At 46.0% G+C, this 26,497-nt stretch overlaps 1 long non-coding RNA gene across 1 annotated transcript; it reads right to left on the bottom strand.

Annotated features, from left to right (window-relative positions):
* On the bottom strand, nucleotides 1-26,497 carry LOC144827807 (uncharacterized). Its single transcript, XR_013610388.1, has 2 exons — nucleotides 26,421-26,497; nucleotides 1-2,594 (listed from the first exon to the last, which is right to left on the bottom strand). It is a non-coding gene; the product is annotated as an uncharacterized LOC144827807 (long non-coding RNA).

The following is a 26,497-nucleotide window of genomic DNA, read 5'->3' as shown; positions in this document are numbered from 1 at the left end:
GCCATTTGACACATAAGATACTTTATTGCCAGGCTGCTGAGCTCTGGCTACTGAGCCTCCCCCCCCTACCACCAGGGCAATGGGTCTTGATCCAGGCACCCCTCTGTTGGGTCATCCAGATAGTCTTGAACTATTTTGTGAATTGTCATTGGTGCTGTCACTTGCTGTGCCTGCATTGCCTATGCCTTAGCACTTCACTTAAGTCCTGCTGAATAAAACCAACCGATTCCAGAGGTTGGCAGTGAACTTGAAGCAGTTGTTGGTGTGGAATCTGGAATAGCTGGCAATGGTGCTAGCTGCAGAGACTGGAGACTGCGAGCCAACAGCACCGACTTGTGTGGAGGTTGAAGGTTATACTTCAATACTTCTGCCCCGGCCTCAAATTTGTTGTTGTTCTTCTGCTTGATAACTCACTTTACTTATGATTCAATTCTTGTAAACTATGACATCCATTTCAGTGAAAGTAATAAAAGTGGGCAGTATGTTTGTGTATCTTGGATCCAGTATCATGGCACAGATGTAGTCTCTGTAGGACACAATTCATTTTTGCACCCTTAGATCAGTGTTCAAGCGAATGATTAAGCTATCCACCAAAAAACGGCTTCTTCCTTGACATTGGTGAACATTTGTACAGGGCCTCTAAATGAATGACTGAAGTGAGTGCATATTCTTTTGCTGGCGAGCAGTACATTGCTGACTACCTCTTCTTTCTTAAGAACATCCTGTACAATTAGGCTGCTGTAGTACTCCAAAAACAGGACTCTGAAATATCTATCATCAGCAATGGCTGTGACTATATTACTGCCATTGGCAGAGACAAAAAATCCAATTGTGAAACCTCTGTATTTAAGCCATTCGTAGAACCTGGTATTAAAATCTTTGAAGATGTTGGTAGCTGTACACAATTTCTCCATGGTGAACCTCTCAACTGTTGCATGCTGCTGAATGCCCTGAAGAGCATCTTTAGTGGTGAGACCAGCAGCTAGCCTTTGCCTAACTTCCTAGATAGAGATCCAGTGTGCAGTGATGCACATGTAATTTGTTGCTTGACAACTAGCCCACACGTTTTCGTGAGGTGGATGGACGGAACAGCACCCTGCTTCATTGCATTGCCAATCAATTGCAGCACTTCATAATGCAGCTCTGACACAGCCACCGTGGCAAAATAGGTCTGTCTGGGAACCTTCCATTTTGAGGAGATGACCTTTACAAATTCAAGAAAGCCTGCTCCCTCTACAGTGGAAGACAGGAGGAGATCAAACACTGACATTTTAGCCAACTTCCCATTGTAGAAACGGGCTTTTCGATCGTTCCGGTGGTACAGCTAATATTTCTTAAACAAAGCCTTAATTCTAGGCTGTTTTTGTTGTGGTACTACTTGCAGAGGTGACCTACAGGCACCAGCAGGTAGGTTGTGTGAGCATTATGTGGTACAAGATTCTGTATCCTACTGTGCCTTGTGCCATGCATGGGTTACTGCCAGTGAGGATTGTACACTGCAAGGGAGGTTTATAGGTCTGCCTATGATGCTCTTGGCATCGTCTTCTTTTTCCTCTTAACCACTTTCTTCTATCACTTCAGCTAGTGGTTATCTCTCACTACCAGCAGCTATGTTTTTAATGTGTGCTTTTCCCACACGATTGAGTGGTGTTTTTCAAGTGTGACAGTTGGCCTCTGGTACCGCAGTGCCCACCTGGCTTACCACCACGAGCTTTCGTGTGGCAAATGGAGCATATTTTGATGTTTCCTCATGATGGCTATGTGTAAAGAAGTCCAAACTGGGTAGGAAAGCTTTCTTTTTTTGTGCCAAAGTTTGAAGAACTGGTGGTAAAGTTAGGTGGTCTGTTATTAGCCTTGTTGTAGGGTGTGCTGCAACTGTTTAGAGGTGGTGGTGGCGTCTGCAGGTTTCTAAGGTCTTTTCCAAATTTGACAGCCGACAGTGTTGGTGGAACCTCATGCCTCTGATCATGTTGAATAATGGTGAGCTGTACCTCCACTGTTCAACTCTCCTCACATATGATCATTGGCTAGTCATCATCATCACTACTTTCCTCACTTGCAAGGCTTTCAGGAACCTTCCTTTCCCTTGTCTCTCAAGCTTGACTGGGGTCCAATATATGTCAAGATCATCAGAATGGGGGCTTGGAGAAGATCTTTCTTGGAGATCTGGTGCTGACTGCAGCTCCTGTTGTTGACTTTCCTGCAATGGTTTGGTTCGCTGATGAGACAATTCTATTTCAGAATCACTGCAGCACTGAGAGGCATGGCCTTTGGTTTTTGTGGTGGTGGTACCATTGCTGCAGGAGTGATCCTATCAGCCTCTTTCTACCCAGAGGAGGGTTCAGCAGATACATCATCATTCCTGAAAAAGGATGAGGGCTTGATACCAGTGATGGCAACTGGCTTCCTCTCCTCTTCACTGACCACTTTTTTGGCAGGAACCTCCTTCTTTGTGGCTATCTTCCAAGCACTAACATTTGGCACTTAGGGCTAGGAGCCAAAGAACTTAGCAGAGGAGGACTCAGGTGTCTCTGTCAGCAAATTCCTTTTCCGACTTCTCTCAGTATCAGTACTGTGTGTGATGTCTTTTACACCTACAAGCAAAGAAACAAAAAATTCAGAAAAACGTGGCTGTCAAAATCTAGCCAAAGTCATCATCATTATCTCAAATGCTTAACAGTGGAGTACCCAAAACATCTATAAGCCACTTTAACTATGACAACATTACACAGAAAATATTACTCTGTGTCCACCCAGAGCTATTGGACTACCTATAGGAGCAAGGGGTGCAAGGGAAAAAAATGGTTAGCAAATAAATTAATTATTCGCTGGTGCCCCACAAAGGCCAATGGAAACTCTATGTGAGGCAGGCAAAAGTCAAAATAAATATATAATTGTTGTCACCCCACCAGGGAACATGGGGACGCTATGGGAGGCAGGCAAACAAAAGTGAAAAAAATACATCAAATAATTGCTGGTGTCACCACCATGGACGATGGAGACTCTGTGAGAGGTATTGGAGTAGGCAAAAATCATAATATGAGCTAAAAAGACAAAACTGTACTACAATCAGCCACAAGAATTAATAAATATAACAGGAAAAAAGAAAAAAGTAATACAAATATATTAGGCCTCTTCTATCAATGTTCCTAGAAAAGGGCTTTTAAAAGTGGCATAAACTGATTGAAACACATACTGACTGCACAAAATGGTGGAAGCTAGTTCATCCACCGCATGTGCACTGAAGAAGGAGGCATGGAAACCAGTGGCAAGATGGCTGCCAATCAAACACTAACTGGTTCCACAAAATGGTGGTCCCAAAGAAGGAGACATAGAAAACTTGGATAACATGGCCACCACACATGCACACACACACACACACACACACACACACACACAAACACAAACACACACACACACACACACACACACACACACACACACACACCCACACACACACACACACACACACACACACACACACACACTCACACACACACGCACACACTCACACACACACACACACACACATATAAACTAGCTACAGTAGCATGGACAGCAAAGGAGGATGCATGAAGAATAAAGACCACATGACAGCCTATAGCAAATACACACACTGGCTACACAAAATGGTCACCACCGCATAGCCTGCAAAGAAGGAGGCTTGGAGAACAAAGAAAGACAGTTGCCCTGTCCTGCCTGGAGTAACTCCCCCCGATAAAACATCTTATAGCACTGCAAAGCTATTATTTACTCAATGTGTCTGGGTCGACATATACAATGGCCCTTTACTCGCAAAGATTAAATCAGAAATGCAAAAAATGAAAATAAAATTCAATTTAAAAATCCTCCAACCACAATATGAACCATTGCCACGCATACACTCACAAAATATGGTGGGCAAGAAGAAGGTAGCTAAGAACAATAGATGTCTCTGGCTACTTGGGCCTGGACTCCAGGAGCTATCCCAACCTTAGCCACCAACAGGCACACGCAGACACAAATTAGGATCCATTTTACATTTAATCCAAGGCAATACACCACAACCCCCAAAGGTTTTTTAAAAACAAACACACAGCACATCATCAATGAGAATATGAAACATACATCACAAATACACCCAGGCCTAATGCAGGGTAGACTAGGCCCCAAACAATAAAACAACATCAAAGCAAAATGGTAAACAAATCAGTACAAAATTCACAAACCCCACAAATGAAAATGGAGAAAAGTATATTTAACCCTAGGTCTTCATCATCAAAAAAGTACAAACATTTCCCCTTGAAAAAGATATTCCACGTGCCCCCCTACTCCAGTCCAAACTGTTGGCTACCAACCAACAAAATAAAAATAAAATAAAAAAGAACACAAAATAATGGCGCATACCCATTCTCAAATAAGGAACGATTTCCGAAGTGTTGCATTGAATATACTCGACTTTAAAAAAAAACTTAAGATCCCAGTGGTATGGATGCCGTAGAAATTACAAATAGAAAGAGAGAGTGGTGCTTTACTTTCAGAATCCACATCCAACGTGATGAAGGGCTAGGCAAAGTTGAGGGAGCAGTCTTCAGGATAGGAAGAGTAATTTGCTACTGTATGTACACTAGCCACCAAGTTTCTATGAAACTCCCTGCACATTAAATTCCTTTTTTTAATGCACTTTGTGCTAAATAAATACCTAAAGGGTCCATTCTAGTAAAATATCAACTCAAAAATGCATTTCAAGTATCTATCTGGCCACTCGAGTAAAAAATCGATTGGAAATGATGACTACGTTTTCTGAGGAGTTTGCGCTCCCTCCTTGTTACAGTGCTTCTCGCTCACAGTCCGATTCTTCACAAATCAAGATAATTAGTTATGCTATGGCAGTAAAATTGGTAACTATGTGTCACAGGAGTAGTGCACATTTACTGAATTACTCTAATTATGACAGAAATTACACCCATGCCTAGTTATTACCTCTTCTAATCTTTGTCTTTTCTTCTCTCTGTCTTGTGACAAGTAGGCAACTCTCTCTTCTTTCCTTCTTAACTTGAAGCTCCTTTCTATTCACCTTCTCTGTCTCCATCTAAATTTAATTGGCAAAGCCACCATTCTGTAGTTCCGGCCTTTGTTCCTGATCCTTCTTGTTGAGGTTGAAATCTATCTGTCTGCTCTATAAAGTGCCTAAAGCCAACTGAATCAATAGAGTCTATAATATCCAGACTCTCTCTCGGTGTATGCTCTTTTATGCTCTTCTACCTGCTCATGTAATTACATTTCTCTCATCTGACTTCCATTTATCTAGCGTCTCTCTTGAAATTTCTTCTGTGAGGAGTTATGCTGCAGATTCTAAAACCACCATATATGTCCTACACCATCATTTTCTGGGAAGAGTCCTCTGCTTCTATGCTTTCAATGTTTTGGGGAAGTGTATTCAGAGGTTATTTTATTTCCCTAAGTTGTTTTTGCAACCGCTTTTGAACGTCTTTCACCATAATAAATGCCGAGATTACACCAGCAATCTGATTTTAGATTATTCTTTTTCACTTTGCTCCTTTTTATGGTCAAGAATGCACAGGGCCCTGCCCTTTCTGTTTTTTAGCCTCCAAGGCTTGTATCTTACTAGCCTGTCTACCCCATTGTTCTCGAAACACATGTACTTCTTTGTGCAGATCTGCATGGATCTCTTCAAGGTTGCAGAACAGATTGAACCTTTTGTGAGTTAGTACTTGCAAAATCCTTGTTTCTAAGGTGAGCTCCCACATCAGTGTTTAACTTCTGAGTGCCAATTGTAGGGCAGTTCAACCTGAGTTAACAGTAGCAAACTATGGGCCAGATGTAGGTGGCTAAATATCGTTGAATTTCTGCGTTACCGACCGGTATTTAGCCATGTGCGATGTAGGTGAATTTAAACCTACATGCAAAATAAGAAATCGCTAAATAGCGATTCCCTTATTTTGCTCTTGCATTTAAGGAATCGGAAATACCGATTCCTTAAATGCAATGTACATAGCACTGAAAACAGTGCACTTCAGCCTTAAAGAATCACTATTTATCACCAACTTCAAGATTGTGGTAAGTAGTGATTTCCTTACAAAAAGCACTTTTCTGCTTTTTATATTGTGCCATGTGGCACACATCCATGCCCTTAGGGCATGGATGTGCGCCACATGTGCACACATGCACATTTCAGGGGTGCAACAGGGTGTCCTTCCCTTGAAATAGCTCCCTCTATTAACGATTCGGTAATACCGAAACGCTAATAGTGAATCTCTTCCCATTCATTCCTATCGGCCTCCTAGCCCATACGAATGAATGGCTAGGCATTCCTTAATAATTATTAAGGAATGTTAAGGAATCTCCAATATTTTGGCGATTCCTACCTACATTCCATTTAGCGAGTCTTCAATAGCCATTTGCTATTAAGGACTCGCTAAATGGAAGTTACCTACATCTGGCCCTATGTTTATAAACTATCAGTAGAATCTTTCTTGAGATTTAATATAGTATCTAGATGACTATTAATACTTATATTTTCATTACCGAATCCTATCTTGAAGATCATTCAGTGCATCATTACTGTTCACATAAATATTATTTAATTTAATATGAGCATCAAATAAAGATGATTGAAAATGATTAACCCTGCTTTTGGTCAATTACTATGCTAATTTGAGTTGTCTTCACTAATATTAATAAGTTTTGGCTTTCATTTCTTATATATTCTCAATATTTGGATTCATAGTTTGTGTCTGTGTTTTAAAACTTGTATTCTCTCATTTTGACTCTGTACTTTCTTCATCCAAAGAGCAAACCTCCATGCTTTGTCAAGGAATGGATTATGACAAGCCCCGTAGAGTCCTCTTTGTGTTTGAGGCACGGATGACTCCTCCCAGTAGCCACTGTACCAACCTGCACAGAAAACTACGAGCCAGATGTACAAAGCCCCTGTTGTTTAGTCACAAACACTCAGAATCGGAGTTTACAAACTGAAAAGGTGCTCTTAGCAATTTACTAATCCCATTTTCAAAGTCAGTAACGTTTTACCACCTTCTACAACTGGTTTAGGAATATATAAGGAATTGATATTTAGAAGGGGTGTGTTTTAGGCATCCCGTTTACATTGCAATTCATATCCATATGTTTCTATAGTTTGGGACCAAAACAGGAATATAGCATGTTACTACGCATGCTATCACATTGCGTTCCTTTACAGTGCAGTTGTTACAACGACCGCGTTGTTAAAACACGATACCGTTACAACGCAAGTCATTAGATCGACTTGCTGTCGGGGGCATGCTGGACTTAGGAACTGTATAATTTACTATTCCAACTCCAGCTTGTGCAACAGCAGGGAAGGTGTTGGTATTGTAAATTATACTATTCCTGATGTTAGAGTGCCCCCTACAGCAAGTCGATCTTATGACATGCGTTGTAAAGGCATCGCATTCTAACAACGCGGTCCTTGTAACAACCGTGTTGTAAAGGAACTGCGATGTGCGATGTGATGACTGCGTTGTAAATGCTGTTGCCCCCAAAATAGTGTTCATAAATCATAGAAAAGTTACGACCTAAGCTGCACGGTAACCCCTTTGCAAAATGGAAGGGTTCCCTTGGGGGTCCCCTTTGTGAAAGTGACAACAGTTTGTTTGAGAGTAGTTAGTGGTCGGTCCACGGGACCACTGCAAACTCTCAAACAAACAATAAAAAAGTAACTTTTCTTTTTAATCACAGCTCATTTTCCTTTACAGAAAATAACCCGCATTTAAAAAAAAAGTTTACTTTCCTGATATATGATTGCAGACATGGTGGTCTGTTGACCCTAACAGGCAACTATCCAAGTAAAGACATCCGGTGGTAGTAGATCATAATTTGCGACCTATCACCATATTCATGAGGTTAGTCAGACTCCAACCCACCATGATTTGAATTTTTTAGGAACCAACCTATCTGACTCTTTAAAATCTTAACAGGTTGCAAAAGTACAAGTTGCAATCTGAGATCAGTATTTTGTGACAAGCTATTCGTACATTTTACCCTATATGTGAAAGATATGTGAGACCCTTTAAGAGGGTTCCCATTAAGAAGAAAACCCCAAAAGAATACAAACACTTTCATTGCAATCTTGTAGCTCTTGCTTGAAGATACCAGTTAATATTAAGGAAATCAGCATGGCACCAAAATCTGCTTGACACTAAAAGCAAAAAATAGCGAAACACGAATTCCAGGTAGAATTCCGAAGAAGATCAAACTCTTAGAAGGAAAATCTGGGGCAAAAATTGTTGCAAGAGAGTGAAAATTGCAATCAATTTAATGCAACTAATGAATTGCAAAGGATGATCCTTTGTGATTACCTCCCTTATATATAAATAATAATAATAATAAATAAATAAATAAACAAATAAATATATATATATGATTCAAACAGAAACTGACATCACAGGAAAATACTTCATCTTAGATTCGGAGCCTCAAACAACATCCTACGGACAAACCACAATCTTGGTACGGGCTGGTTATAAGACTTGCCCATGCCTCTTTTCAGAAAGTCATGATGTTTTTTGTAAATGAAGAAGCTCAAGCTTCTCTTCCTTTATTCTCATCTGTATTCCAGAGTGCCGCTATCGACTCGTGAGCCTTGGTGCTCCAGGCACTTGGCATGAACGCTCAGCTGTACACTGAGAGGGACATTGAGTAACATGCTGGCCAGCAGCTTGATGAGCTCTTCTTCCCTCTTTGAACGTTCACAGTCTTCTGTAGGTTGTCAACACTACTTTCAGCACAAATTTATTAGTATGCCCCCTCCTATGCTACTAATTTATGAGGGTGTCATTGAAAAAATCGTCAAAGTAACAAGACAGCATGAACTAAAGAAGTATTTTACCAGGAGAGGGATCAGAAATCGAAAGAGACCTTGAAACCTTTGAGAATAAAAAGTTTCTTGAACTTCATGTTCTTGCTGTCTTTGTACCATACCTGGAGGATGTTCCAATGGAAGCCACTGATAAGGATCAGAACATTTGGCTTCAGTTGGTACTAATGAAAATTAGAATTAATCTTCCAAGAACTAAGCAGAAAAATTGATTTGATGAGCTATCCTAAATATCCCCAAAAATTGTGGATGTAATTTTACTGTCAATGAGTAGACAGGATGAAAGCAAGAAGACCTTCAAACTGTTCTATTAGTAGCAAAAGAAGTAGAAAGTGATTTCAAAGTTTTACCACATTGTATCTGAAGGATCTTCCTCCCTGCCTAGCCTTCTTCACGGGCAGAACTGCTCCCCGTAGGGCAGATGTCTTCAAACGTTTAATGCTGAGACCCCTTGTCAAAATATTTTAGGCGTAAGGACCCCCTCCTCACAAAACTTTCTAGAACCTGGTACTCCTCATCATCGACAACTATTGACAACCATAAACACCCCCAATTTCCCAAAGCAAATCATTTTTACAGTGGGGAAATAAGATTAAACAGTGTTTAGCAAACCAAAGGTCAGTGAGCCTGGGGGTGTGGTCAGAGGTGTAGCTAAAAACAAAGGGCCTCATATATGAGGAATTGACATAGGGCAGCACAGTAAGTCTCTTGCTGTGCTGCCCTGTGCCAATGTGAAAGGGCAGGAAGGCACTGTGTTTATGAAACAGGGGGCATTCCTTTACTTTCCCCTTATGTTGGTGCGCAAATTGCTGCCTAGCGCCAACATTTTCTTTTTCTAAGAGAGCTGCAGAATGCATCACATATGGTAAGAGGATAAAACGAAGAAAAATCAAAACATTTCTCTTTGTTAAACGCCTCCACTGGGGAGACGTAAGGTTTTGGCACTGCCCCAGGTTTACGTGATTTTGCAAATCTGGGGCAGCATCAAAATCCATAGGTGTTGTATGGAAACTCCCATGCAATGCCTATAGAACGCCTCCTTGATGCAGAGTAAGGCAATGCACTGACTTGCGCTGGTTTGTCTTACTCCATATCTATGAGCAGTCGCGGCCAGTGCAGGTAAGCGCGGTGGGGAAGTGGAGCGGGGCAGGGCAGGGGGAAGTCAACAGAATAGGTTTTATTTATTTAATTTTACCTATTCTGTCGTCTGTCATCATCTCTCGCCTCCCACCCCGCCCCGCCCCACAGCGCTTACCTGCAGCGGGCTCCCCTGTCTATGAAGCCATGCAAAGCTATGCAAGTTGACTTTACGCTGTCTGATAGGTATGGTTAAGACGCTGGCGCCACTGAAGTGTCAAAAAAAGTGATGCTGTGGTGGCGCTAGCCTGTCATAAATAAGCCCTCATATATTCTGTACATTTTTTAAGTCTTTCACCATCTCGTAGCTACATATAAAATAGTGTTCAGCTTAAATGAAGAATTTATTTAAAAAGTTGTTACTCAGTGGGAAAGGCACTGTAGTACATTATAAAACCTCTATTAGTTAAAGCACTACGGAGGTCTGTGTGTAACCAGAGAGCCACATAATTAAATCTTGGTTGGTGCGGTGGAGAATAGTGACTTGTGTATTTTTAGTGTTACAAGGTCACAGCCTTTGACACAAAGCACTGTTAATATGTAAGTCATTAATTTATACTTGCATTACACACAGTATAACATAGACTGATACAAAATATGCAAATAGTTTTACAATAAAATGGCACTTCCAAAATACCAGAACATATGTAATGCAATTGTTTTTACATAACTATCCCTTCAATACCTCCATAGGGGGTACTAAGGGCTGTCTAAATAAAATTATGATTAAAAGCACGCACTTCACAGCCTAGTTGTTGACTGTGATAGGGCCAGGTTACTCTCTACAACGTTACCCTGGAACTTCTGGTAAATGAATATTTCTTACCTGCTGAGAAGTGTAGAAGAGAGAAACTACTCATCCAAACAAAACTAACAACTTTAAAGAACCATGACTCTGAAGAATCACACACTAAGAATTTCAATTTAGTGGGTTTATTACAAAGCCAAAAATAACTGGATGTGCAGACGCCTCAAGACGAGGTTGTAAAAGTACATTGGAACCAATACAAATCTGAATCTACGGGCAAGAATAAAACGCTCAGCATGAAAAGAATGACAAATTCCAGAACCAGAATGCAGTCAACGATTGACATCAAGATCAGTCTTCATTTGGCATTGGTGAGTAAAAAGCATTAGTATAACCCTACCCAACTACTACTGTGACATCCCTACTTAGCATTCCCCAGGCAAGATCAGGAAAAGGTTTCAGCATGTGAAGACTTCCTAAGACGTGCACTCACGTTGTATGGGTCAAGTAGCCAATGCTACAGAGCTCATTCTAAGATGCTCTTTCCTTCTCCATCGATCTCACCTCCTCTTCTGACTCAACCCCCGGGGCACTGTCCCTAATTCAAAGTACAAAACACGCCCACTGCCTGCATCTGGATCACCTCATCTTGCTGGGCACTTCTCAGAGGTGATTTTCCATTTAGGTTTGATACTCCCAGGTCCTGGCTCGATGACCTTGATTCCCAGGCTTCCTTCAGTGAGAAAGAACACAGACTCCCAATTATTAGCATTCTTTGCATAAAAGTATCTTCTCCTCCCTTAGCCTAACTCCTAGAACAAAAGGCGTTATTCTAACTAACAAAGACGACTTTCTCCACCTGCAACAGAAACTTGAGAACAGAACAAATCCAACGAGCACGTGAATTTTAGCTTTTCCCCTCATTATGAGAGCTGTCAGGGAGAATACATTTCAGGCCTTCAGAAATTGGACAACACAAGATTAAGCACATGGGCCCTACACATGTATATAAATGAACATTTTTATTAAGCAATTCTAAATCACCATCTTACATAAACACACCAAATGCACAAATCATGGTGAGCAGCCTATGATTTCTACACATTTAAACTCGAGTTGCCCCATCTGTGTACAACTTTAATCCAGTGTACGCTTAATCTATGCATTACATAGGGCCAGGTCACCCTCCCCCCCGCTGCCGAACAGCTCCACCAGCTGAGTGCCGCTCCTGCTCTGGTGCTCCTGTGCACGAGTTCGCGCTCACAGCCTCCTGCTGATCACCATCGTGCCTGGGCCAGACCTTGGTATTTGTCTCCTGCTGCGTAATTCTCCTGCCATTTATGTGTGTTTCCTTGGGCATTTTCTTAGCCATTCGGCTCTGATCGGCCCCCACGCCCTCTTGCCCTATTTTTCTCCTTCTTTTTCCGCCGTTCCCCTGAGGCCACGCCCCCTCGCCGCCCCGCTCCCTCCTCCCAGCTGCTCCTCCCTCCCTTCCTTCCCTCAAATGTTGACCACCGCCCGGACGTGCAGCAGACGCGTGCAGCGGGCGTGCCGAATGCGTGCCGAAGGCAAACCCGTCTGCGCCCGTCCTTGCCTGGCCCGTGCCCAGTGCCAGGACCCCTGGACCCCGCTCCCGCTGCGGCGCCAGACTCCAATATGACGCCAACACCCTCCACGCTCTCAACACCGCGCGAGACCACCACTGCTTCCAGGCCGCCCCGAAACGCACCCACGGACCCTTCTCCTGCCACACTTGCAACCTCACATGCGACAGAACCACCAAACCTCTTAGGACCGGACCCAGCCACCTACACTGCATCCTCCTGAACACCCGCTCCACGCGCAAACACACCGTCGAGCTCTGGGACCTGCTCGACACCGCCGCACCAGACGTTGCCTTCCTGACCTAGACTTGGTGGAACGATGCCTCAGCACCTGACATCGCCATTGCCATCCCGGATGGCTACAAAATCTCCCGCAGAGACCGCACCAACGGGACTAGAGGAGGAATAGCCATTGTTTACAAGCCCACCCTCCAGGTCCACACCCTCGCAGACGAATCCCTCAACTCCGCCGAACACCTCCACTTCCGGCTACACACCGACCCCAACACCACCCTCAGAGGTACACTCATCTACAGACCTCCTGGACCCCGAACCGTCTTCAGCAACTCCATCGTCGACCTCGCTAGCACCCACTCAATCGCCTCCACGGACTACATCCTCCTCGGGGACCTGAACTACCACCTCGAGAACAACAACGACGCCAACTCTGCCACCCTGGTCACCAACCTCGGTCTCCGACAACTCATCACCGAACCCACCCACGCTGCCGGCCACACGCTCGACCCTGTCTTCTCCACAATCTCCCACATCACCTTCAACCACACCACCGAACTCCAATGGACTGACCACCGCTGCATCCACTTCACCTTCAAGAAACCAACCACGCACCACCGCACCCAACTGCTGCTGCGCCGCTGCAGAAGCAAAATCACCGAAGACAAGCTGACCTCCACCCTCGCCCAGAAGCCACCCACCGACACAGACGCTGCCGCCCGAAGCTTCAGTCAGTGGATCAACGACTGCGCCAACACCCTCGCCCCGGTCAATAAGCCCCCCAGCAACCACCACTGCAAGAAAGCCGCCTTGTTCACCGAGGAATTCTAGACCTCCAAACGTAACTGCTGGAAGCTAGAGAAGAAATGGCTCCACGACCGCACACCAGACAGCCACGCAGCCCACAAGGATGCCATCCGCAGAGATCGTCCTTCAAAACCCGACTAGACAACAACGCACACGAACTCTCCAACCCCAGCGCCAACACCAATGACATCCCGCCCTCGCAAGATCTGTGTGACTCACTGGCCACCTTTTTCCATCGCAAGATCGCCGACATCCATGACAGCCTCAACGCCTCACCCGCCCCGACCGCAACAGACCCCACCCCGATCGTCACCCGCTGAAACCAGCTGACCACCTGGTCCCACGTCAATGACGAAGAAACACACAAGGTCATGAGCTCCATCCACTCTGGATCTCTGTCAGACCCCTGCCCACACCACGTGTTGAACAAAGCTCGCGCTACCATCGCGCCCCAACTACGGAAGGTCATCAACATCTCCTTCGACACAGCGACGTTCCCGGAAAGCTGGAAGCACGCAGAAATTAACGCCCTCCTCAAGACGCCCAAGGCGGACCCCAAAGACCTCAAGAACTTCCGCCCCATCACCCTGCTCCCCTTCCTGGCAAAAGTAATCGAGAAAATCATCAACATGCAGCTGACCTGTCACCTCGAGGACAACAACAACCTAGACCCATCCCAGTCCGGGTTCAGATGAAATCACAGCACCGAGACAGCCCTCATCGCCGCCACAGACGACATCAGGCGCCAACTAGACAACGGCGAAACCTCAGCCCTCATCCTCCTGGGCCTGTCAGCCGCCTTCGACACGGTCTGCCACCGCACACTAATGACAAGCCTCCAAGAAGCCGGAATCCAGAAGAAGGCCCTGGACTGGACCACATCCTTCCTCTCCGGCAGAACCCAGAGAGTCCGTCTCCCGCCCTTCTGATCCGAAGCCACTGACATCATCTGCGGCGTATCCCAGGGCTCATCCCTCAGCCCGACCCTGTTCAATGTCTACATGGCCCCTCTCGCTCAAGTGGCCCGCCAGCATTACCTGAACATCATCTCCTACGCCGACGACACCCAACTCATCCTCTCCCTCACCAAAGACCCGCACACCACCAAAACCAACCTCCACGAGGGAATGAAGACTGTCGCTGAGTGGATGAGGAACAGTCGCCTGAAACTGAACTCGGACAAGACGGAAGTCCTCATCCTCGGACCCACCCCCTCTGCCTGGGACGACTCCTGGTGGCCGACCACACTGGGAACAGCACCAACACCCACTGACCACGCATGCAATCTAGGATTCATCCTCGACTCCTCCCCCTCCATATCAAGACAGGTCAACGCCATCTCCTCCTCCTGCTACAACACCCTCCTCATGCTCCACAGAATCTACAAATGGATCCCGACCGAAACCAGAAGAACCGTGACCCAAGCCCTCGTCAGCAGCAGACTGGACTACGGCAACGCACTCTATGCAGGAATCCCGGCCAAACACCTACAACAACTGCAACGCATCCTGAACGCCTCCGCCCGCCGGATGCATGACATTACAACGCATGCTTTTACATCGCATGCTTTTACAACGCGACTTTTACGACGCATACCATTACAACGTATAGTGGTTTGGGGCGCTGGATAGTGAATAGTTTAATTTACTATTCCAACTCCAGTCACCGTGGATAGTAGGGAAGGTGTTGGACAGTAAATTAAAACTATTCCCTATCCTAGAGCGCCCCCCCAGCGCAATGCGTTGTAATGGGTTGCGTTGTAAAAGTTGTGTCGTAAAGGCACTGCGTGGTAAAAGTTGCGTTGTAAAGGTTGTTTACCCCGCCCGCCTGATCCTCAACATCTCTCGATGTAGCCACATCACCCCCCACCTTAGAGACCTGCATTGGCTCCCCGTCAACAAGAGGATCACTTTCAAGCTCCTCACCCACGCACAAAAAGCACTCCACAACACCGGACCAGCCTACCTGAACAGCAGACTCAGCTTCTACACCCCCGCCCGCCAGCTCCGCTCCGCCAGCCTCACCCTCGCTGCTGTCCCGCGCATCCAACAAACCACCTCCGGCGGCAGATCCTTCTCCTTCCTCATCGCCAAAACCTGGAACACTCTCCCCACCCAGCTGCGACAGACTGAGGATCTTCTCACCTTCAAGAAGCTCCTCAAGACTTGGCTCTTTGAGCAGTAGCAGCTCCCCATCCCCCCTCTGCGCCTTGAGGCCCTCACGGGTAAGTATTGCGCTTTACAAGTTACTGATTGATTGATTGATTGATTGATTATAAATCAGCAACTTCATAATCAATTACAAACACACGCTAAGGGTTACATTATTCAAAACATAACTGCCACGTTTCTTCCTTCACATGGCACGTAATAATTCTATTAATTTCACTTCCACATGTTATCGAGTACATTCTAATGAACAAATGTAGGTGCAGACTACTCACGATTATGATGCACCCCTACAAAATGAAAGAGCACCATTGCGCTCCATCAACTGTTTACAGTAAGACTAAAAAAAACAAATCTTTGTCATCACAAAGATTGGAGTGAATCTATCAATTAAAGCCAGAACCAGCTCCCAAGCACCTTTTACACTTGCAGAATAGCACAGATCTGCATTTCATTCAGGCAAGCAGGCACCTTGGCACCAAGGTTTTTCACAGCACAGAAGACTCAATTAATGAAACTTCAGCTGAAGCATTTGATTGAAATTAGGCCTCCTGGGACAGTTGTCTTTTTCCAAAACGAAAGCAAACATTTTGGATTGAAGGCATAAGTGGAGCTTGGGAAAGCATGCCCCTTTTTCAGGACCCCATGAACCCCCCTTGAGGTCGAGCCCCAAGATTGAAGACCTCTTCTATAGGGTGCTTGAAAATCTGATAACTCAGCCAGAATTGTAGGGAGAAATCAGCTATCAGATGGAGGGACCTTGATTTTGAAGGGCTCTGTGTGAGATGCACTATAGCTTGAAATTGATCCACTGCATGACTGGGAGCAAATGGAGGTTGGCGAGGGCCTGACTTGCAGACTGAATATGAATATTTAGCAGGGTCCTTGTGGCCGCGTTCTCCATCACCTGAAGTTTATCAATCACAGCTTTTAGGGCTCCCAAGTAGAAGGAATTTTCATAGTCCAGGCAGGGAATAATAAAAACTTGGACTACTTGTCTCCTGGAAAAAGGGGGATTAGGTGTAGAATTTTCCACAGCATTCTGAGGATCCCGTAGAAAAAGGCTGAGAGTTTAGTTGCTTGGGTCTCCATGGAAAAGGTTGTGTTGATCCATACCCCCAAACATTTAACAACCATTTTGGGGGCAGAGGGGGGGCATAGACAGTTGGGACACCCAAGGGCTTGTGAGTGTTTGCACTGTTCCCTAATATCATCAGCTCAGTTTTGTTTCCATTGAGCTTGAGCAGGACGTGTCCTTCCAGCTAGCTACCCTCTCGAGACTAGGCCCAAGGGAGGGAGCAGCATGTTTGTAATCTGGGGTAAGGAAGTACACCAACTGAGTGTTTTCCGCATAGAACACTAATGTGATCCCAAAAGGCCGTACAATGTTGGCCATAGGCCGCATTTATAGGTTGAACAATGTGGGACTCAGGGATGACCATTGTAAATCTAAATGTGGGATACTTGTAAAGCGCACTGTTACTCTATCCGAGTGTCCTGGCGCTGTAGACCGCTGGGGAACCCGTCCTGGTTTTCCCTGTGAGATGGTCCCTTTCTGGGTATCTCCAGGCTGAAACCAGGCATCCCCGGTGTCTGTGGGGGGCCGTTGTAGAGATGAGGCAAGCTTAATGCCCAGAGTTACCGAGTGTGTTCCCTGGTTAGAGTAGGCACTGAGGCGAGAATTATCGAGTCCGTTGACCCTGGTCCAAGACCCTGCCGCGTCGGGAATTGAACCCTGGTCCCGGGCCGTGCTCTGCTTACTGGTCTGCCGCCTCTAACCAGTGAGCCACACCTCTCCACTCTGAGAGACACCGCATCTCAAATGGAATATGTCTATGGTGCATGCTTTATCAAAGACCTGAAAAGATCTATCCCCAGAAACGAACTGAGCTATTTAAGGGCTAGGCCTGACACTCCTGCACTCGAATCCCTTTTATTTGATTATGATTCAATATGTCGAAGGTAGCACTTAGGTCCAGGAGGATGATGGCTACAGTACCTCCTAGATCCAATTTCATTTTTGCCTCCTTCAAGACCGCTAAAAGGGCAGTTTCAGTGCTATGATTGGGCCGTAACCTGTGTGGGTAGGATGCAGGATGTTGTTGGTTTCTATGAAGTCTGACAGGTGCGAGTTTACATATGTTTCCAGCACCTTACTCCATCCTAGGAGTAGAAAGTAGGTTGAACAGTCTCAGTGCTCCATGGGTCGAGGTTGGGTTTCTTTAATATAGCTTTCACTATAGCATGTGAGGAAAATGTCATCTATTTTTGTGGGGGAAAAAAGAGCAAGGTCATTGCATCTTGCGTTAGAGGGGTCGGGCATGGGTTCATTTGAAGAGGACTCTAATAGTAACTTGGTAATTCTGAACATTTTGTGGGAATAGTAAGCTACCCCCAGGATTTTGGTTTCATAATAGGAGGCCTGAGCAGAGTTGATTTCAGAGTGGTAGTGCCTCACCATCTCTCTGTATTTTACTTTATCAGGCTCTGCAAAAAAAAATACTCCATTGTCTTTCTGCTATTTTACATTTTTTAAGGTGAGGGGTATACAAGGGAGCACATTTATCTTTGTATTTCCTGGTTTGGGTGGATATAGGAATGATCAGGTCCAGAAAATGTTTGATCCATGGAGAAATCTTGGCGTGCGCATCTTGAGGGTCAGGCCCCAGCTCTGGTTAGACTGAACCGAGGACAGATGCCCATTCATCCTGATTCAGCTTAGACCAGCTGTGGTCTCTCCAGGTGAGAAGTTTGGGGGGTGGGGAGGAGAACGGTAAGGATATGTCAAGGTGAATGGGAACAAGAAATGGTCCGACCAGGTAATGAGTACTGAATCCTGCACTTTTAAATGAGGATGGTTTGCAAAACTGGGGAGAAGTACATGACCTTTTCCATTGGTGGGGCTGTGTACTATTAAGTATTAGTTAACTGACTAGCAGCAAGGTCATTGTAAGAATCCTACAGATTGGTGCATTGTGGGCTCTTCTAGATGCATATTGACATTGCCTAACACAGTAAACTGGGGTCTATTTACCACCAGGCTGGCAATCAAGTCCGGGACAGTCTGGATAGATTGCCCAGAGGATGCTGGAGGTCGGTAAATAAGTGCACAGGAAAAGGTAAGTGTGGGGGCTGAGGAAATAGTGAATGTGAAACTTTCACATACCGGCAGCTGTAGGGGTACATCTAAACACTTCAGAGATTCCTTAAGTAATATTATGATCCCCTGCCCTTTCTATCCTCCGTATCTCTGCAGCAGATATAGTAATCTGGGGGCAGGGCCTGCTGGATATCTGGCCCGGATTCATCGTGAAGCCAGGTTTCTGTCAGTAAAATCACATCTGGCTTTTTGTCCTCTAAGTGTGTAAGCATTTCCAGTTTATAACGCGGTAGGGACCTACAGTTGATAAGTTACATTTTCCACTCAGGGGTTTCCTTAATATGGTTACTGAGTATGGGGATAGAGGGAGGAATGTATGAGCAAAAGTAACATATCAGTTCCCCCATGGCAAGGTTTAATGAATGCGGGCAATTAACTGGGCTAACCGTCTGTGGGAGGGATGGGTGGAAACAGAATCGAGAAGGCTTGATATGTTTCTTAATTTTTGCATATTTTAATAGTTGGGCTTGGTGTACATGGGCAATTTAGTGTTCCGAGTCCTTGTTTTCTCCACTTGGGTATATCTTCATTTTTCTTCTTTCTTCCTGGGTGGTCTTCGTCAGGCAGTTGTCCAGAGGAGGCTGGTAAGTAATTTTTTTTTGGGGTGGGTTGGGATTGGGACAGTATCCTTCACCACAACTGGAGTGAATGAAAAATGGGAATGGCTCACACACTCTATTTTAAAGAATAGGGGTGAGGGGTGAAAGAATAATTTTATAAGGGTATATCCTTTCTCTCCCTTTTTTCACACACACACTCTTCCTCTTTCTCAAAGTAAATGGGAGGAAAAATCACTCCAATGAAATGAGGAAAGACCAAGGCATATACTAGACCGACAAGGAATAAACAACTAAAAGAGTGACCGCTTATATTCGGTTTCCTTAAAACTATAGCCTCAATGATTTTGTACTATGCGGTTTCACTCATGCTATTTTGTTTTATAACCCAATTTATTGATTTTATAAGAGCCAACAAGAAAACAGTACCAGCTGTTCGCACATATGGCCGCACAGGACAAATAAGAGAAGACATTACGCCTACATAGAGGAACTGATAGCCAATGCAGAAATAATGACTGTTGTGCACCCACCCCAAACTTTGAGCACACATTGAAGGAATTAGTCTTCCACCACCCCAACCCATTTGCACCACATTCTATGGAATTTCTTCGGGCAGCCTCTTGCCTCATACAGGGGGCACTCCTCGGCGGCGCACCAGTCCACCCCTCTATGCCAGAGTGCCATGGTAGGGGCAGTGGAGTTCATCCAATTGGCTGCTATGTCTCTTTTGGCCCGCATCAATGCTGTGTTGAGAAAGAGTTTTCCAGCTCTGGATCCATCCAGCCCCTCAGTGATACCCAGCAGGACATTTAATGGATTAAGAGGAACCTCCCAGCATAGAACCTCAGTGAGTTCCCCAGTTACTGACTCCCATTAGCATGCAATAATGGAACAACACCATACCATGTGATAAAAATCAGATTGTGTGTGGCTGCAGCATGGTGCATCAGGTCAGAGCCCAGCGCGATGGAGACGCAGCGGCGTAAGGTAGGCAGTGTGAAGACAGTATATTTGAACTGGGCGTAGCCTTGCTGAGGCAGCGACTGTTTTGGGAGCCATCGATGCGTCCTTCCAATCTGCGATATCCGGGGTACAAGCCAACCCTCTCATCTATCCCTGAGATGTGACAGTGTGGTAGGTGTGTTATTGATAAGGTAACGATAAATACAGGAGATTCCCCTCTTCCCTGGATTGCTGGTGGGCTGTATTAATGTAGGGAGGTGTCATCTGAGCAGAGGGCATGTCGTAGTTGCAAATATCTGTAGAACTGGGAGGTGTGGAGGGAGTAACGAGTTTGTAAGTCTTGAAAGGTGAGCACATGACTCCCACCCCAGACGTCACCAAATAAAGAGATACCAATGATGTCCCATGCTCCAAAGTCTGAGAGGTTGACAACCTCCCGGAGCCGAGCACTGCACCACAATGGGGTATGTTGGGTCAGTTTATCCGACCACTGGGTATGACGTAAGGAAGCTTGCCAGGCCAAATGCACCCCACGGGTGACCTTGGGTAAAGTTTGAGGGATGGGGCTCCCATAAAGCATTCCTTGGATTTTAGACAGGCCCAGGAGATGTAGTACCAAGCGGTATGCCGGGTCAGACCAGCCACCGTTAAACCAGTCATGGACATGAGGAGCTGAGTCGCTAAATAATAAAGATAGAGATTCGTCATCCCCAGACCACCGTCAAAGGTGGGATCCAGCACTGGGCAAGGGCAAGATGAGGCCTATGGCCCCGCCACAAGAACTTGGCGGCTATGCTGTCCAGTTCACGGAACCACGACCGCGTGAAGGAAAGGTGGGTATTCTGAAGCATGTAAAGGAACCTGTGCAAAACCATCATTTTTAATAGAGCTATACTGCCCACAGGGTTCAGTGGCAGAGTTTGCCATTTAAGGAGGTCCGCCCGGGCTTTCTTCACCAGTCGGGTGAAGTTGAGAGACCAAGCGAGCTCAGGGACGAGGGCCACCCAAATTCCCAGATACTTGAAGGACTGGCGACGAAGCGATATCGACGACTGCCCATCAAAGCACTCTCTTGACGAGTGAAAGGGAACCAAGACAAATTTAGCCGAGTTCAGCAGGATCCCAGAGGCCTGCTCGAAGAGACTCAGAGCTCGAAGGTATCGGGACCCTGACTGAGCAGGATCAGCTAGAAACAACAGAGCATCGTCAGTGTAGAGGGGGATCTTATCTTCTCCTAAGCCAGGCCATCTCCAACCCGTGAGGAGCCGATCAGACCGTATAAGACAAGCAAGGGGCTCCATCGCCAGCACGAGCAAGAGGGGTGAGAGGAGGCATTCTTGCCTCGTGCCTCTTTTATTGGGGAAGGGCCTCGAGAGGGCTCCGTCGACTAGTACTTGGGCCCTGGGTCTGCTATAAAGTGTCTTAACCAGGCCGCGGAAGGGGGGCCCAAAACCCATCTCTTTTATTACCTCCTCAAGATAGCGCCAGTCCACTGAGTCGAATGCTTTCTCGAAATCTACGAGAAGGGGGGACAATGCAAGGTGGAGGCATCTGAGGAAAAGCTGGGTTCCCCGCGAGGGCATAGATCCGCACTGGTCGGGGTGGACCAGTTTGGCCAAATATGGCCGTATGTGATTGGCTAGGACCGAGGGGAATATTTTGCGCTCCGAGTTGAGAAGGGAGATAGGGCGGTAATCAGGACAGTGCCTCGAGGGGGCCTGAGTTTTCTGAATCACCATGATAGTGGCCATATCCGTCCCGAGATGGAATGATCCCTGGTCAAACGCCTCCTGATACATCTGCAAGAGGTGGGGGATCAGTGTGTCACGATAGGTCACATAGAACTCTTGAGGGAGTCCGTCCAGCCCTGGTGTCTTGGCCGCAGCCATACGTGATATGGTATCATTGATCTCCTCTGGGGTGACTGGGAGGTCCAGCACCTCTGCCTCAGACTCATTAGGTCACGGAAAGGAGAGTCGTTCGTGCCGGTGGAGCTCCAGGAGCAAGAGAGTAGGAGGTTGTGCGGCATAGAGAGTCAGGTAATAAGTGGCAAAGCATTGGGCCACAGCGGCGGTGGCACGCTGGGTCACTCCGTCTGAGTCGATCACCTCTGGGATGATCCGGTTGGCCATTGGGTAAGTAGCCAGATGATGAAGGAGTTTCCAATTTTTGTCTCCCCAGCCATATACTTGTGCCACGGAGGACCTCCCCAACAGTTTGGCCGCCTCCATGGAGGATTGCTTGATCTCATCTCTCAGAAACATCGGTCTCCTGTCCTGGGCCTCCGATCTCTCCTCCGGGGGCTGAGCATCGATCAATCACTCATGCTATTATCCCCAATTTGATCAACTAATGGTCTTCAGTCACATCCTGGATTCGATTCCTGGCCCATGTCAGTACAAAAATGCACAAAAAAAGACAATACAACTTAAACAAACAATTTTTCAACCCTTCCAGCCGTGACCCTCACACAACCACACTTAGGGATATCAATGCAGCGTGAATAAACAACTTTTGGTGTCCCTTCCCCTTACTTTCCTCAGGATTCTGAACTTTTCCCATTTAAGGATCCCGACCCCACTTTTCCCCAGTCTACCTCTCCTCGTACCCGTCCAGGTCACTCACTGCTGGTGCCGCAACTCTCCTGATTTGCGGCAGTGAATAGGCCTCTCCTGTGGGTGTCCACCACTCCTCGTTCCAGTACACTGGAGTCTCTTCGCCGGCTTCGGTGTCTCCGGTTCAGGTGTCTCCCTTCGGTTTCTTGGATTCCTCCTGCGGTATTCCTCTTGGGCTCTCCTCCAAGGCATCTTCTGGCTTTCCCCAGCTCCACTCTTCATTTCCAGGGTCGCGCCGTCTTCCGTGGGTGACGTCCTTTTCTCCTGCGTACTGCGCCCCTGATTGGTCCATCGTTTGGGTGGGTCCACCTTCCTCCTGCACGGGAGAGTCTGTGGTGAGTTTAACCCTTTGCTCTCTTTCTTTCCAGCTACGAGATGACCACAGCTTATCACCGCAGGAGAACGGGTTCCGAGAGGTAAGTAAATGGGTTCTGGGGTACATGCATCTGACTCTTCCTCACACCCTCCTAAGGATGCAAAGCTGAGAGGCCGAATACCTGAGCACCTCGGGTTTAGCAGGAGTAGGGTTCCTGGTCCTGTTCAGGCACGGATGGGTGCAAATTGGTTTGCATGTGGTGCGCCTGCAGTGCACTTGCTGCGCGCATCTAATGCGCGACCATGCCCTAGGCTCCATTTTATGATGCAGGGTAAAAAGGAAAGCTAGAATGCCAACCTATATGGCTTCTCTCTGCATCCAAGTCCCCTCTACTGCTGTCAATACTGCCGTGCAGAAAGTTAGAACAGTGCTCCTCCCAGGACATAAAACAGACTAAAGTGCAAAGTGCAACCGAGAAGGTAGCAGCTGAGAAGTGATTTAAAATGGTAAGAGCAGCGTATTCCCCGATTCAACTTCAAGAGATATGGGGTAGATGGTGGGTATTGACGAATATGACGGTAGATATGCTTCAAATTGATGATGAGACATAGGAAGGTATATGCTAGAGAGGGTGTGAAATGGATGGAATGTTTTTATGTTTTGTTGGTGTTGGTGTACATGTGCACATTAAAATCAATAAAATGTGTTTATGAAAAAAGAATGAGTTCTCAACTTGCCACCTGCAACAAGATAGCATTAGTTTTAGGGAAGGCAATACTCGCCAATCACCTAAACTACCACGAGCAACAGGAACCAAAATAGGCTCTACAAGCCTTTACCATGAGCACTACGTAGCACCATTACCATGAGAGTGCCGAAAAATGCAACTTTCACTAGTAGGAAAAAACTCCTGCACTGGTCACTGAGTCACCTCGAATCTTCTTTAATTTAACCTTTTTAAAAGGCAAATACTTAGAATCCATGTTATTACTTGAATATGCATTTCGCCGTTCTGTGAGACATACTATAGATAGAAAGTTATCAGTGGCAGCCGACACAAATCAATAATGGTGAGCGGGTGAAGGTGGCGCGGGAGGAGAGATGCAAGGGAGGTGAATAAAAAAGAAATAAAACTTACCAGAGTATGCTTCACGCCTCGGTCTTCCTCTGCTTCCTGATCCTAGCAGTCACTGGGACAGCATCAGAAGCTCCCTGTGGAACCCCGCACTGCTGTCATGTCTCATGAGAGCAGCGTGTGGATTGTCCTGAGCGAGCTTGTTTAGTGCTCGCCATGCACAGGAAGTCTGTGCTGTTTCTCCAATCTGGCTGTGCAATACAGCTGGGTTGGAGAAACCTAACTGTGTATGTATGTTTGACCGGCCTAAGATGGCCGGCCAAACAGACATGCACAGGTAGAAGTGTACAATCAGGGCCGGACTGGCCATAGCGGGCACCGGGCAATCCCCCGGTGGGCCGCTAGGGTGGGGGCCGGTTTTGTGCCCCTGGTGGCCGTTTTTGTTACAGGGCAGTTTTTGCAGCATATCGGCCCTGTACCAAAATCGGCCGAAAACTGGCCGCGGCAAAGAGTTTGGCGCCCCCTCCAACAACCCCCCGTCCACCCCTACCCCCCTGAGTGGTGAGGGGGGCCGGCAGAGATTTTGCCAGGGCCGGTTGTGGTTCCCAGTCCGGCCCTTTGTACGTCACTCCGCCGCATCGGCCATGGCCCGGCCGGGCCCCTCCCCACACATGCTGGCTCAGCCAGCAGCTGAGAAATAAAATGATAATAAAATATTGTTTTATTTTTCAGCTGCTGGCTCTGAGCCAGTGGGGTGATGCTCCTCCACCATTGCAGAGGAGCCACCGCTGGAAGCTATAAAAGCTATAAAATTAGATGGTGGTCAAGGGCCAAGAAAAAGATTTGGCAATATGTTTGAAGTTAACAGAAAGTGGTTTTGTCTAGGAAGCCTTTGGAACTAACACTCCCATTGCAGGCATAATATTCATTTCTTTGAAGTGGTGTCTGGTGTGTGCGTCATATGGTTATAAATACATTACATTTCCTGCTTTGAAACCAAGATTTTGCTAAACTAGCAATGAAAGAATTAAAAACGTGACTAATCCAGATTTTACTATTTATTAATGTTATTTATGTAACTTCCTTCACATCCGCTTAAAACAGTGAAAGCTCTTTCAACAGTTTCATGTTAAGCGTGTAAGATGTTGGGTGAAACAAATGTGTCCCATAAATATGACATTTCATATTTACACTTTCTATATTTCAGAACAGGCGTCTCTTACACAGCCACCATAGAAAACGAATCATTTCTGATTCTGAACAGATCTTCGTAGGGATGGTGAGTTTGGCTAACATTTTCTGCCTGCTCCTTTGGTCGCTGTCATACTTGATGTTTAATTTAGCATTTTGCCAATTTCCAGACCACATTTTGAATTCTCAACTATGGTAGAATATGTTTCACCAACATAGAGGCTTTTCCACCATGAAAGAAACTACTATGGTGGTAAACATTCTGTGGCCTTTTCTGCCACTGCCAGTGGCAAATGGGGAATTTCCACTTATTTAGACTTGGAGTGTACCCTCGACGTGAGGGCACATTGTCAGTAACTACATGCTTAGTATCCCTAAAAGGCACTTTGTGAAAGTCTTCTGGCATTTACATGACAGACGTTCACAGAGCTAACGCTGCCATACTGATATGTTCCATTCACCTTTGATAGGGCGGGAGCATTGCCCACCTTTCCAGTGGAGCAGTGTAAGGTATAGTCTTTCTTCTATGTTTTTTATAATGCATTTGTATTCTGCTTCACGCTCCATTATTCCGTCAGCTGTCACACTCTATTGTTTCACCAGCTGATTCCCTGCAGGGGTGTGTATCTTCAAACATGTGTATGTTTGAAGGTGCATCCCTCGTGGGGGATCTGCCAGTTAGAGCCACAGTTGTAGTTAGTGTCAGTAAGCTGTTGGATTAGCTGCAAGCCGGTAGCACTCCCGTGTTGATGCTCTTATAATTCTGGAATTAAACTTCTTATGGATTACTTCCTGTTTCTGCCTGACATCATTTTGGATAACGTCATTTTCTTTACATTTGGCGACGGGATTTATTAAAAAAAGAAGAAATTGAGCATTTTCACCAAAATCTTGGAACGTTACTCTGGTCGAGAAGGATCTGAGTCCAAAGATTAATTTGTTCTACTGTGCACAACTTAAAGGAAAACGTGTGATTATTTCGTACCTTTTCAAATGAAGAAAAACAGAGGAGAATTCACCCGACAGTGCATTTTTGAGTGTTTCCGTGAGTTTAGACGGAGC

Source organism: Lissotriton helveticus, chromosome 4_1, assembly GCF_964261635.1.
Source record: "Lissotriton helveticus chromosome 4_1, aLisHel1.1, whole genome shotgun sequence".
Lineage (NCBI taxonomy): Eukaryota > Metazoa > Chordata > Amphibia > Caudata > Salamandridae > Lissotriton > Lissotriton helveticus.
The sequence above is the reverse complement of the archived record's forward strand: the minus strand, read 5'-3'. Positions and strand labels throughout refer to the sequence as shown.